Here is a 16191-nt window from a genome sequence, read left to right as displayed (position 1 = left end):
TAGAACCCATGTATACTTCTTGTGTGTTAGCTGTATTTGTCTCAATATTTGAGCAAAAACACCACTAGGTCATGTAACCCTCGGACCTGCCTTAAACACATAATAAATTGCATCAAATATTATAATTAAACTTAAGTTGTATAGTTTATGGTTATTACATTTTTGCAAATGGTGAAATGTAATTTAACATAATAGCTTCACATTAGCCAGGTAGTGGGCACAATTATGGATAGTTAAACGGTGTGTAATGCGATCAGATTTAATATTGAATACAGATTGAAACGCCAAGCTGACATTTATTGTATTGAAGTAAAGTAATTTATTTTTAACCCTAGGCAATTTGTGACATTAAGAGTACATGTTAGGACGGTTTTACTTTACAATGTTTTGCCTATACTCTAAAAACATTGCATAGTCATGATCACAACAAACTATAAAACCTTACATTTAAAACAACACCGGTTCTGATTTAGTTTTCGAGGGCATTGATACTCCAAAAAATATTTAAAATATAACGACTTGATCTAGTTATAAGTAATTGCAGTTGCCACAAATACGGACAAGGAAATAAACGAGTGGCTACAAAATTCAAAGTCAACTATCTTGATATTTTAATACTTTATTACAAAAGCTATTCTTAGGTACTATAAATCACAAGCATAACAGTGGTATTTAACAAGCTATTCATCGCGAACTATTGTTGTTACAAAAATAACATTGGTCTTTCTGAGACTGAATACTCTGCACGATCAAACCATTAGGCAAGCAAAGCTACATATTTAACTCGTGTTGTATGTATCAAATTCAAAATATCAAAAGCTATACGACTTTGCATTTCAATGCGTTAGACAAAAGAAATGAAGTATTTGTATATAACTAAACGACGACCAAATAAATGCCAAGACATGACACATGCAGCTCAACACCGGAATGGCGACGCCATTAAAAATCCAACATTACGATCTTTACCCATTAAGTTTTCTATTTTACTCCTCCCTCTCAATTTTTATCTAAGTATACTTATTTTTCAACTTTTTGTAGACAGAAAGTTGACGAAACACACATACTTTATTTTTCAACTTAATACAGATGTATTTTGTGTATGACGTAAGTTAACAGTGACATTTATTAATCCCTTACACTTTCAGATATCTATTTCCTTCAATAGCATATAGTACTCTGCAATCCTATCAAGATCAGTTTCTTTACAATGTCAACAACACTTTTTTGATTTGATCCAGTAAGACACGATTTTCATCTTAATCTCGTTGATGTAGTTGGATAAACCGCGCTTCAATGGTTGATTAAGATCTTTCCGGGGATCTTTCGAACACATGGTAGAAAACAAACTTGAATTGAATAGTAGCTATGTCAAACATACATATAGAGCTATTTGAAGAATTGTAGTTAATCTGTTAGGGAAATGATGGGTTATCAGAGAAGATGGGTTTATACACCTGTACTCGTTTGACATTTTCGGTATTCCATTAAACGTCACATTTCTCTCTCTCTCTCTCTCTGGGTCAGATGGCGCAGGATTGCGCTGCTGTGGTCTTCACAAGAGTACGCCATCTACTTCTATCGAAGGCCAAACGTGTTGCACAATACATTCCGTGTGATGAAACATTCTTCACATCATTTGTCCAAGAAGTTGATGGACGTCCCCTTCCACGATGGCCTTCCACAGCTCCCTGAAGAATCTGCTTCTCAACTCCACCATCCTTTCTTACAATGTGGCCAAAGTAGCGCAATTTCCTCTCAATGATGGACTTTCTGATGTTTAAGTCTGTGCCAATCTTATTCAGGACCCAGATATTTGTCTTCTTGTCTTTCCAAGATACTCCCAACAGCCTCCTATAGCACCACATCTCAAATGCATCTATCTTCTTCCTGTCATTCTTTGTCATTGCCCAGGATTCGCACCCGTATGTAGCAATTGAGAAGACTGTTGCACGGAGTAACCGTACCTTGAGGTTGATTGATAAACCACGACTCTTCCAGATCTTTGACATACTCTGAGTTGTTGTCCTTGCCATAGCTAATCTTCTTTTGATCTCAGATGTGCTATCGCCTTTGTTGTCTATCATTGAACCCAGGTATTCAAATTGTTTAACCTCTTCAATCTTTTGACCATCTATCACAAAGTCCTCTCAAGTTCCATTTCTATCAATAACCATTACTTTAGTCTTCTTGGCATTTAGCAGAAGGCCTTTCTCCTCACTGGCTTCCTTAATGCATTTCAAAAGGGCCAGCAGTTCCTCTCTACTGCTGCATATTAGGGTGGTATCATCAGCATTGCGTAGATTTGTGATACTGCTACCGGCAAATTTGACTCCACCAGTAAACCCGTCCAAAGCTTCTCTCATGATGTCCTCTGAATAAATGTTAAACAGGTTTGGTGACAATATGTAGCCCTGTCTCAGCCCTCTTCCAATCTTGAACCATTCAGTATCTCCATTACTTGTCCCAAGTTCCATATGAAGGTGGAACGTTTGTCAATACGGGTTTTTCGATAATAATTCACGAGTCCGCAAGCACTGGTAACAAAATAACGACAATATAACTGTTACTAACATGAATAATGGCGGTTTTTATTCTTCAGATAAGTAGCGAGGTCACTGGCTGGAGAAAGTCACTGACTAACAATTTTGACATTGGACATATCCATCGGGCGAGATGAGGATATTTAACTTTAATCACCAAGTCTATTAAATATAACTTTAATCTTATTATTATTAAAACGCTTAAATAAACCACCAAATGACTTACGCCAGTCTAGGTGCCATTCCTTGCAACTGCAATGCATATGTCACAACGTGCCTTTGGTCGACACTACGTAACACAAACTGTTAAAGTCAATTCGTGCCAAGAAGCTCTAGAAAATAACACACTGCTTTAGATCGCGACACTGTTTGTTTACAAGAAGAGTCTTACGTTTCTTGAAATCGCAGATTAGTCCCCAATTGAGTTACGTTTAACAATGACGGTTGCACAAGAAAATCTTTACGGATCCGAATGATTATAAATAAGATATATATTTCCATCGTAAGCAACGCGGTTTCTTGGGATGCACCGTTGATTTAAAAGGTTCTCGACTTTTGTTAGTTTAGGCTATGACTTCTTCCCGCTTCTTATGCATGGATTCCTATCGTGAAAGCCTGCATCATAAATTTCGCTTCTTCAATTTGCTCCAAACAGCAACGAAATGTAAGTAACAAATGTTTAGCTGTGTGTAAAGACTATAATCCAATATAGCATTAATTACGATATAAATCGGTGCCTTTGTTACACGAATGTAATTATCTATTAAAGCTAGTATAATTACCATGAGGAATAACATAGTATTTATGACTAAATCATAAGTGCTATTTTACCTGATAACCTGAGGTATAATAAGGTTGGTCCACCAGATGAGACCATGTTTCTTTTACATTCAAACTTAACACACGTCGTCCTTTACTTATGGAGAGGGAACAGCCTGGTTCGTAGCCCCTTCTTACCGGAGGATCATAAAAGATGAACGGACAAACCACCTACACGTATAATCTGTAATATATTGGTAAATACTTCCCCTTAAATCATGTGATTCAAATTGACTGTGTTTTAATTTTTTGCCACACTTAAATGTCACATACAACATTATTCTTTGATGTGGGGTCAAAATAGCAGCCCCTCGGCTTGCACCACTGAGGTCTTGGGTTCTAGCCCCGGCGCGGCCCAAGAACTCATGTGCACTTGGTTTATTCTGATTCAATGCTCGCTCTCGCAGGTTTTCTCCGGGATCTCCGGATTCCGCGCTTAAAAAAAAAATCGGTGGTTAGTTGTTTGATTATCAAAAACCTCCTTCACCCAATCGAATTTGGGGAGCTGCACAGATAATTGGTGGATGTTACAATTTAAGTGCGAATAGGTTTGCGCCAGGTTCGTCTGCAACCACCCTAGTTGATGCGATCTGATTGTGATGATTCCAGCGAAATTACAGTGCTTTGATCCCTCTGAGTTCTGGGAAAAGGCGCTATATAAAACACCGAAATTTATTTTTTTATTTCATTCAAGCTAATAATTTGTGACATAAACATGCCATTAAAGCTTAGTACATCACAAATTTCAAGCAGAAAGTAGACTCCCTTAGCATGGCATCAACTGTTCATATGATTATGTCCGCAAATGTAACAACCAAACTATAGGCGTCATGTAACCATGGTGATGGTATTTTATTCGATCTCTTCTGAGGCAATTTGTAGTCAGCTTTTGCTTATTTTAATCATGGTGAAACACTTCAACCAATCGCAAATGACTATTGGCATTTAAAAGTGCATAATGATTGCTGTTGACACGATACAACCATTTGGAGAAGTGGTTTGCACGATCTACTGAACCTTTAAGGGTGCATATGACATTTAGGTAGTAAAGGCATTGCTATTTGGATGTTTACGTCTTTTGAAAGAATTTTCAGCGTGATATATTTATAGTACCTGTTTAATGACCAAATGTTCTTTAATATGTGAAACATTTGAGTCCGATATTTTGCTTCAGCCATAAAAAAGGCACTGAATGAAAAGTATGATTACCAATTATAAGCAAATATAATTTGAATGCCAATAGTCATGTCAAATCTTTGTATAAATGCTTAAAAACTGTTACGCAATGGTTGAAATATTTGGTATTGACGATATTAAACTTATGATAAGGTGAAGCTGAAAGTTAAATATTTATTTCATTTCTATGGCTTGTTGTTGTAAGCGGTTTTGCATTTGTCGAATATTGATGCAGCACAGGTACGCTATGTACCTTTTTAAATAGTTTAATTGTTAATAGTTTAAATAGTTTCTTGCCAATGATGATACACGAATGATCGTCACCTGCTGTTGGAGAAACAACCTACTACAGGAGTTAGACAATTCTGATCACTAGCAGATAACTGTATGACACGCGAGGTAATCACCTATACTCGGTCGACACCATGGTGTCAAAAGTGTCTTTGAGGCAAAACACAATTTATCCTAAACGACATACAGTAACCGCCTGGATATATTGATGTTACACCTTTATAATAGATGACTGCCCAAATGGATCGTTTTATACACGTTCTTTTAATTGATCATAAGCTTATGGTCATCAAACCATGAGGAAAACAGATTTATATTCATATTATCGTATAATTGATCAAGAGCTTATGGTCATCAACCATGAGGAAAACAGCTTTATTTTCACAACTACTATATGATGAGTATTATTAAAACTAGTATACATATGGCCACATGATGCATGGTTCAGAATCAGAAAGATGTATCAGAAAAATAGGATAGGTAGACTTTATGAATCTAATGCTACGTACCTAAAGTGTATGTAGCTTGGATGAAAAGCCGGCCATCCTATGGACATTTTCACATTTTTGTATTTGTATAATACATGAAGTTTCCAAAAGACCTGTTTTAGGGGTTTTTTTTGTTTGTTTTTTTGGTATTTTGGGAAACTTTATGTATATCTTCAATACGAAAGGTCGAAATTTTCATATGATGGTCGGTTTTCCTCCCAGCTACATACACTTTAAGTACATATCATTAGATTATAAAGTTTACTTCGACGACTGTTAAAAGTCAACAATTTTAATTCGAAATTTGGTGTGTCTGATGTGCTCTCAGGTCCCACAAAATACTGTCCAAAGGTGGGTTACAGAGACATAAAATGTAAACGCCGAAGATATATTTAAAATTATATCACGGCCAGCATCAACAATTCAATAAACATGTAACGTTCTTGCTTCGTAAAATATGATACTAGAACACTGTACTTTACAAGGTTCTACAATGTATATAAATAATGGAACCTAAAAACAACGTGATTGAGAGCTTAGTATTACTAACCGTCAGTAAATACGTTATTCCACATTCGTGAGTTTCAATTGGTTTCTACTAATGCCTTTTCTCCTCAAAATCTCTCTTTATCCCATCTCATATAGACGAATGACAGTAATAAGTTATGGATTGTATTTCTACCTGAGCTAGATATCACTTATAATCTATTTGTAGCAAGAATGTAAGTTATCGAAATAAGTACGGGGAATGACAAGTGAAATTTAAAGGTACATACTTGACATTTAATATGGAATATTTGAACATACATGTCGTTCCTGTTTGTTAGTATCTATGCTGCCGGGTGAGTATGTGTTCATGATATAATTGCTGATCTCGGAGATTATACTGGTGGTCAGCCAGAACGAAATTTCTGGACACTTTTCATTCTCTGGTAGAGATTTCTATATAAGAATGTAATACATTCAGTATAATAGCCATGAAGCAAGATAGCAGTCTTATTGATTACTTCAGTACTTTTTTGGAAACGAAAGAATCTACAAACTGGTTGATGTTTGGCAGTTGTGGTTCGAATTTAGTAAAATAGACTTGGTGGTGGTTTTTTTAAATAATTATACCCTGCGTACATACTTTTGAATCATTTTTTGATAATTCGCATGATTTATTCCGCTGAAATAAGAACGTCCACATAAAATTATTAGCAACGGACTCTTACATGAACGATAAATACCTGCGTGCTGTTCATGATCTCCTTCGGATATCAGGTCAAATTTAAATCTAGCTCGGCACAAGAGAAATCGTGTGTGGCGAAAAGATATGTTGATTATACGAAGCTGCTCTTTCATAGCTTGTTTGAACTTTTCAATCTGCTCTTTTTATATCCAACATGTTTCATTAGCAATAAAATCACAGAAAACTTGCGAGGTTAATGCTCAAGTTCTGATTCTGAACAAATTGCATTCCGTTTTGTATCCGGAATAACCGTATGTGGCCGAAAAACGCTGAAAAGGTATGCCATGATCCGCCAACTTAATTTCAGTTCTATTTGTTTGATTGTGTATCAACTTAAAATTCTCTTCTCATACATGCAATACACTATTGAATAATTCAAATTTAAAATACTTGTTGCTTTCTATGGCGGAGGAGTTGTGTGCATGGAGGCGGGTCCTATAAGTGTGGAGGTGTGCAGAGGGCAGCTGTGTTTCTTTTGTTGTTGTTTTTTATTGTTTGTTTTCGGTGTTGGTGTTATTAAATTGGCCAAATATATTGCTATAGGGACCACAGTATCTCAGTCGTTAATGTGTGTTACTTTATTATTTGTTTTCAACATTATGTTAGTGTGTTCGAGTGTTTGAGGTTTACGGGAGGGGAGTGGGGAGTGTGAGGGGGTTGAGTGGGTAGCAGAAGGAATGGGGGATGTTAGCACCCAGTGTTGGGGAGGGGTGTGTATATTTGTGTTTTGTTTTAATTAGACAATCTTGAATACTTAATGACTCGATCAAATTATATCGTATGTACAGTGGCTGGTAAATAACACGGTCGATTCAAAAAGAAATTACATGCCATACATGTATTACAAGTATTCCACGCATATCACCAAATTTAACAAATAAATATCCAACAAAAAATAACCAAAGGACTTTCACCTTTCTTTTAACGTAAATGATGGAAATACCTTTGAAGGAACTAAGCCACTGAAAAACAGCATGTATTTGAATTCTATGGACACAAACGCTCTAGGATGGGATTTGCTAACAAATACGGTGATCATGGTGTCTATCTATTATATTCTATTCTATCTATATATTTATCTAGGACTTTCTTTGGAAAACACAATGCAACGACAAATATTGTATTTCGTTAAAACAACTATTGCATTTTAGATAAGAAAAATAAAACCTAGTACATAGTTTGTATTCATGAAACAATATAATATGCTGAAGGAAAAAAGTCAAGCAAATACTATTAAAACAAAACATTTGCAATGACAATCGAACATATTTTTAAAATTGTATTTAGGCGTTTATAAAGTGCCTCATTTTTAGGTAACTTGTTGAGTAACAGTCATTTTTTGCTCAATACTATTAATGCAAAAGAATCTGAAAGACTTCAAAATCACAAGTGTTGAAAATGGTGTGAGAACATCTTTCATTGCAAACCAATTTTGATATTTTATTATCGATCGTAACATTTTATAATTTTAATTTCAAGATTAAAGTCAAATGTCATAAGTAAAGAAAAGGAAACCACTTTGCCTATGTTAATCCATGACAACTGTTTGCAAATACGTCAGCCGTTTGAAGCAATTATTTAACTTAGGAATTGGACCGTTGTGGCACGCAGTCGGCCAGCCTTTGAATAAAATGTCATATCCTTCTTTCACAACCCGCTTTAATTTGTGTAATCCGTCTTCAGTAAGCATGCAATATTTTGTATTTCTTTTATGGATTATGAAATCCAGTCACTTTAACTACTTAACTCAAATAATGCTTTATCAAATGTGAAATAACGTTTGGATTGATATTGGTTTATTTTCATAAAATGAAATGCTGGTCAAGACATACCGTGTTTAGAAACAACAAGAAGATTTTCAACCTAAGTAAGATACGGACACGTGGTTTCGTTATTTACACAGCTATTGCAATATGAAGCTAGGCCATTTAGACTATATTATGTTAGTGTGACTTGAGTTGTCGACCAGGTTGCCTAGACCATTTAGACCATATTATGTTAGTGTGTTGAGTTGTCACCCTTGTTGTCCGATCAATGAATCTTTAAAATTCATGTTAATGTATCCGACTGGAGCTTACCTGCATGCTGTGGTTTAGGCAGACTATCCGAGCTATTAGTAATCATAATTAAACTGGCTAACACCAGAAACATCATATGGTAAATCACACACATCATCCTACTGGTTATAATCCTCAAGGTGGTACAAGATGCCTTTACCATAATCTACCAGTAGTTATATGAGTATCAATATTCCTTACGTCAGATATCACAAGTATCAATCAACGGTCTCGTGCCTAGAAAGGTGAACTCTTTATTCCTTATCTCCCATAAATTTAAATTGCAAATTATTCCTTTTTGTTTTATGCTTTTAAGAGGCATTTGCTGCTATAACATCCTGAGTACTATATCTCCTGCAAGTAGGAGCGATGATGAAGACATAGCAATGCTCGCTACTATGATCCATTTGTGCAAGAGCGTTTCACGACCACATCTGAATTAATCGCCAACTGTCGGGCTTCTGCACGCGTGTGTGGAACTCTCCTCCAGCTGCTCGTGTTTATACCACATATTACCCAGTATGCTTTACTCGCATCCAAATTGTTCTCCGTTCGTAGTTTATCGGTGGGATGGCAATGTCCTCTGCATACAAAGTTGGTTGCAAATGTTTTTGTTTTGCAAGGCAAAAAATTCAATTGAGAAAATACGAGATAAAGAATGACAACAAGAAATTTAGAAATTAAAACATGATTTGGTTTTTAGAGTAGCTTGTACTTTAGCGACATTTTAGATCGAGACAATAGAATCGATTAGTTCTGTACCACGAAAACGTGTTTTCATCTCCTGCTATGCATGTTACAGAAAAAGTCAAGGTCATTTTCTATGGGGGAACACGAAATGGGAAGACTGCATTGAAATGACATGACAACGCAATTACATTTCAGTTGTAGTATTAGCTTAGAGCGTCAAGACGTTAACCACTATATCTGAGCAAAAAAAATCCACCGAACTATAATTATTAGAAAATTCCCGAAAAATCCCTTCCCAAAACCAACAAAAAAGACGCTTTTGTTTTTCATAGTATCTAAAACGTTTTTAAAAGAACTGTGTGCATACCTGAATTAATACTCAATATAGCAGAGCCTCAGTGTTCTGTACTTGACAATGTTTTTGTATTCTGTGGAAAAAATATAATGTGTGTATAATGGTAAGATCAATAAACAATGTGACGCTCATTTCAAACCATAATACAGTCTCCAAATTTTCTCTCGGGATATCAGTGTAATATGAAGGGTATTTCTGATTCATTCCCATAAGCCCTGATGAGCTTATAAAAAGAATCCTACTGCATACGCACTGCTTCCATCCAATACATACTAAATTGATATGCATCAACAAGACTAATATGGCAATTTACATACACTTGCCGTCGTTTTATCTTTTCAGTTTCTGTTTCTGTATCCGTAATAGTTTTTGTAAGTCATTGTTATTCTGAAGTGGTAGTCTCCCAGGTGTGACTAATCTTTTATTCTAGCCTTTTGTTAGTTACTGAAAATTTGAAGCTCGTGAATTTCAGTTTTCGTTTTGGTAAGTTATATTGATTTTTTACATAAAACCTTGAGATGTGCGGTTGGGTGCTAATCTAGACAAAAGAAGAGTCTAAATTTTACGGTCCTAAATTCGCGGTAAATTGTACGGCTTCAATTGACTTGTGTTTGGTGTATATGCACTTACGCCTAGACGTAAGTGGCTCGTAAATATTGTCTTGCATTGAAATATATACTAACCATGTTGCCAAGTTATAAGCAAAAGTCTTTCATATTGGCGATGAAACGAGCGTCTGAAATAGTCAAATATCTCCCAATGAGGCGCGTACAAGTGGTGATTTGGTAATCATGTTTTATATTGAAATGCAATACAAAAGAATTGCATTGGAGCAAAGATAATGTATTCTATTCATTCGTACCAATGACAAGTTAATCTGATAATTGGTTGGGCCTATGCAAGAGTCGGGTTTATTTTAAATGTTTATTTTTGCAGAGCTTATTTTCAGTCATGGATCATACTGATAAATTTCGCAAGGGAGGGGGAGGGAGGGAGATACTTGTGACTGAACGAGTGGGAGGGGGTGAGGAAGAGAGAGAGGAGAGGGATAGACGGAAAGACTAGAAAGAGAAAGCTCCAGAGGAGAGAGTAGGGACCGGGGAGGGAGTGGCGAGCCTGATCATGGGGGGGGGGGGCAGGAGGAAGCAAAATAGGGAGATAAACATTGATACGAGGGAAGTGCGACACTGTGGCCCTGCACAAGTGCATTGGGGCGCGACAGGCTCATAAGCGGACCTTTTGTGATTTAAGGGCTTATTTTCAACGTTTTTACAGAAAAAAAGTGGACATTATCATTCGGATTGGCATACATTTTGTCAAATTAATATAGATCAATTTAGCAATGCAAAGACGAGAGACCATTAAAAACATCTGTCTTGTCTCTCCCGCTTTTATTGACATAGGCATCTGCTTCTATTGAAATAAGCTGATTGGTACTTCAAAGTTAACAATGAAGTTAGATTACAGTAAACTTACTGAATCACTTGCGTTTTCGTATCTGAACAATAGACTTACGGAAACTGAAAAGATAAAAAGACCCTTGGTTTGAATAGTCAACTAAATGCAATCTCTCAAAAAATATAACTACTAAAAGACACATTTGACTTGTATATGGACAATGCATTAGAGTGAATAACAAAGGTAGTGTAACCCTTTTGTTTATGACTTTTAAATTGTAGCTTTTTATGCTCTTTATATTACTTCCAAAATGCTTAACGTACTCTTTCCGTTTCTTGTCTAAATAACGCAGAATGTGTATATGGTCCTGTGTTATAAACTCATACCCCACCTTTGTGTTACATAGTAAAAAAAAAAGTTTTAAACATTTTACCTATGGAAATCGGTTAAAAAATGAGAGCGTGCGGGCAAAAACAATCACAAAGTAGGTGGGATTTAACCCCGTCTCTTTTTTCCACATTTACAATCATTCTGAGCAAGTATTAGTATTTTAAATGACCTTCTGTATTTATTTACCTGGTTTCGATATCTGGGAGTTCATTTAGACATTTTTTTTAATAGATTCAAATTTTTAATGGGGGTTTTAGATCAAATTTACGATATGAATCCCTCCCCCTAATCCATCTCCCCCTAATCCACAACCACCCTTGGCATATTTCATGCCAAACGTCATAAGAAAATAATTAAAAATTATTTTAAAACACTATAAAAACACGAGTAATATAGAAGAAATTAGCCTCAATTTAAGACTTAACTGAATCTTCTAATTGAAGGAATACTCAAGAGACAGTGTTTTAAAATCCAAGCTGCACATCAAAATGTAACAAAACCTTTTTGGGTAACCCAGTATATGACACAGGATCATATAAAGAATGACACGGATTAGGATTTGCCTGACCATTTCCTTCCGACATAATCAAAAAAGCACTTCATTTATCTTATTAAATCTATTGGAACTCCATCCATACATTGAATTTACAAATAGTAGCTTCACCCCGAAAGTAAGTCAAAGCCTGTCAATTCAAATTTTGGACATGTCTTTTTACAACGGAAAATACAGCGAGGTAGGTGTCCCTGTCTTAATATATGAGTTATCTACTGAACAGATTAAGGAGTTCTGCCTTCAATCTTACAAAAGACACATTTTAGGAGAACTTCATATGTACTATAAAGCAAAATATCAAACAGTATACTTTCAGGGTAACATACAGACGGCTAGCACGCAGCACGTTCATCACAACATCTTTTGGTGAGGACAGTCACGCAGTATGTCAAGTGCCGAAAGTTCAAGGTCAGTTGAATTTGACATTTTTGTGCGACAAGGCACATTGAGCTGCTTTAGATTTTAAAGTATTTTACGTAGATAAACTGCGTATTATTTTTCAAAACCACAATATTATTTAGAGAGTTGCAAAGATCAGACAAAATAATAAAATAACAAATTTAGTAGATTATTTCCCATAATATCTATACATTACAACAGAACATCTCGCATACAGATTCTTACAGAATAATGTTGAAGAAGTTAACCTAAAAAAAACCCTGTAAATTGCTTCGCAGTTTCTAAGAGTTTTGTCAAGAGTCGCTTCCTTTTGAAGGGTTCTAAGCCGCACTATAAATGAAAGATTTTTAATTGATTTCGAAATAGGTGCCGGATTTAAAGGAAATGAAGAACGTCTTTGCGTGACCTTTGCTTTTGACGCCCGAGTTCTTGATCAGTTTCAGACAAGAGATGGATATCACCATCTTGTATGCACGGTTAACATGGTTAAGTGTTGATGAGTTAAAGGCGGTGGCTGTCATTATTAATGGTCGTTTCTCCTAAATCGTGTGTATGAAACAATGAGAACGACGCTTAAATCTAAGGCAGGTAGTTTATATACATTGTTTTTCGAATATGTAAGATATTTCTAGGCTTGCAGACATAAACCATATTAAGAGTTCCGTGAAAATTATCATTTTGTCCGATGAATCCGTACATGAGTGTACGTGTTATAATATTATTCTTAATTTTATGCTTAATGATTTAGTAAATTTTACGCAGATATCAGTTATCAATTAGGTGTCACATTATATTATATATAAACAACCGATTTTACCCGGTTTCAATTGGATAAATATAGAATAGTATAGTAGGTATTGAGGTGCACACACTTTTAACGAGTAATTCTAAACTCTGAAATTAATATGATTAATGTAGGGCATTGTGTACTTATATATTAACTATTATTAATCAACAGCTTATTATTTTTCTGACTTTAAATTAAATATTTTATCTACTATTTATTTCTTGTTTGTATTTGCAGATTTTAGGAATGAGAGGCCTTTTTTTTAATCCGTTTCATATTTTAAGTAAATACCATAATACAAACTACTGATGCAGGACATGTGACTTTTATTTACGCAATAATGTAGATAAGGGCAGCTGTTTCTTATTATTATTTTATCTGGGGTAGTCTATACTGAGATCAATCGTGTGCCCTATTTGCTCTGATTACGTAGTACAATGCTTTGTTGGAATTATTTCAAATGTTACAGGCAGTTATAGTATTTGCTACTGAAATGGAAACCGATGATGAAAGTAGTGTGTATGATAAATAGTGAGTTATTTAAGGCGGGTCGAATATGTTACCCAGTTTGTTCACTAAAAACTGCAATATAATTCCTAGTTTACGTTGATCTTATAGGAAATTAGTCGGGGAGTCCAATAATTGTAATTCAATTGGTCCTGGTTCTTGAGTTCAGGCTAGAGTTCCGGATGCCCCCCCCCCCCATGATAATCATGGATATGGGTCAGAAACGACACGCTATATCAAGCCTTGGGATCTCCTAACCCATGTATACTTCTTGTGTGTTAGCTGTATTTGTCTCAATATTTGAGCATAAACAACACTAGGTCATGTTACCGGGTTTATGGTTTACATTTTTGCAAATGGTGAAATGTAATTTAATATAATCGCTTCACATTAACCCGGTAGTGAGCACAATCATGGATAGTTAAACGGTGTGTAATGCGATCAGATTTAATATTGAATACAGATTGAAACGCCAAGCTGACATTTATTGTATTAAAGTAAAGTAATTTCTTTTTAACCCTAGGCAATTTGTGACATTAGGAGTGCATGTTAAGAAGGCATTACTCTGCAATGCATGCCTATACACTAAAAACTTGGCATAGTCATAATCACAAATTATAACAACAGCGGTTCTGACATAGTTTTTGAGGCCATTGATACTAAAAAAATAAAGACAAATGTAACGTCCTGATCTAGTTAAGTAATTGTAGTTGCCACCAATATTTAAGCCAGCTCCAACTAACCACTCTATTATCCGCTGTCCGTATATCGTTTTCAGAATCTAAGCTTACAAGGAAATAAACGAGTGGCTACAAAATTCAATGTCAACTATCTTGATATTTTCATATTTTATTACCAAAGCTATTTTAGGTACTATAAATCACAAGCATAACAGTGATATTTAACAAGCTATTCATCGCGAACTATTGTTGTTATAAAAATAACATTGGGCTTTCTGAGACTGAATGCTCTGCACGATCAAACCATTAGGCAAGCAAAGCTACATATTCAACTCGTGTTGTATGTATCAAATTCAAAATATCAATAGCTAATAACGACTTTGCATTTCAATGCTTTAGACAAGATAAATGAAGTATTTGTATATAAGTAAACGAAGAGAAGCCAAGACATGACACATGCAGCTCAACGACCGAAATGGCGACGGAATTAGAAATCCAACATGACGATCTTTACCCATTATCTGCTTTCCCAAGTAGCCTATACTTATTTTTCAACTTAATACAGATGTCTTCGTGTATAACGTCAGTTAACAGTGACATTTATTTATCTCTTACACTTTCAGATATCTTTTTCCTTATTTTTTGTCGTAATGCAGAGTTATTCGTGTATAAGGTACGTTAACAGTGACATTTATTGATCCCTTTCATACATATGTAACAGTACTCTGAAATCCTATCAAGATCTGTTTCTTTCAATGACAACAACACTTTTGTGATTTGATCCTCCAAGACGCGATTTTCATCTTAATCTCGTTGACACAATGTAGTTGGATAAACAACGCTTCAATGCTTGGTTTAGATCTTTCGAACACATTGTAGAAAACAGAATCGAGCAGTAGCTATTTCAAACATACATATAGAGCTTTTTGAAGAATTGTAGTTAATCTGTTAGGGAAATGATGGTTTATCAGAGAAGACGGGTTTATATACCTGTACTTGTTTGACATTTTAGTATTCCATTAAACGTCATATTTATAGAGTACCATATCAAGGTGGGATGTTTGTCAATAATGAGCTACGAGTCGGGAAACACAGGTAACATGTATATTGTCGTATTGTCGTTATTTTCTTCAGATAAGTAGCGATCACTGGCTGGAGGAAGTCACTAGCTAACAGAAGTTTTGTACATTGGACATTTCGACCGGCCAAGATGGTGCATTAAAACGCTTAAATAAACCACCAAATGACTTACGCTAGTCTGGCGCTCATTTTAACGACATTCTTTTGAGCACCCTACCCAGGAGTATGGTGAGCTACAATACTGTGAGGGTAAGGGGCATTTGTGAAGCCCATATAAAAGTTATATTTGCTAGAAAACATGCTAGTGATAGTGAGTCCCAACATAATATTTTTCTTTCACATTTATTCCAAAATCGGGTGAAAATCATGCCCTATGTTTTGTCTATAGCTGGAATTTTCCCAATTTTGCAAAGGCGCACTGACAACATTACGATATGGAGAACGACGGTATCACTGGATAGAGGATATCCATAGCTATCCATTATTGAGGAACCTAAAATACTTTAGTAGGACGAGGCTTAAATCTTGATAAACAATTTAGGAACTTTAAGGTATGTGGCTGGACTGAACAATGAGTTAAAGCAAGGAGTAACAACTTCACCATGTTTATTTGTCAAATTATGGAGTTTATGTATACATATGCTTTATTAAGTCTCTGATGATACTATTAATGTCTCTACATCGAAAATGAGGGAAATTACTGTTTTGCCTAGTAGAAATCCCGAGTTGCTAGGCTTCTATTAGAGG

This window comes from Amphiura filiformis, chromosome 16 (assembly GCF_039555335.1).
Source record: "Amphiura filiformis chromosome 16, Afil_fr2py, whole genome shotgun sequence".
Taxonomy (NCBI): domain Eukaryota; kingdom Metazoa; phylum Echinodermata; class Ophiuroidea; order Amphilepidida; family Amphiuridae; genus Amphiura; species Amphiura filiformis.
The sequence above is the reverse complement of the archived record's forward strand: the minus strand, read 5'-3'. Positions refer to the sequence as shown.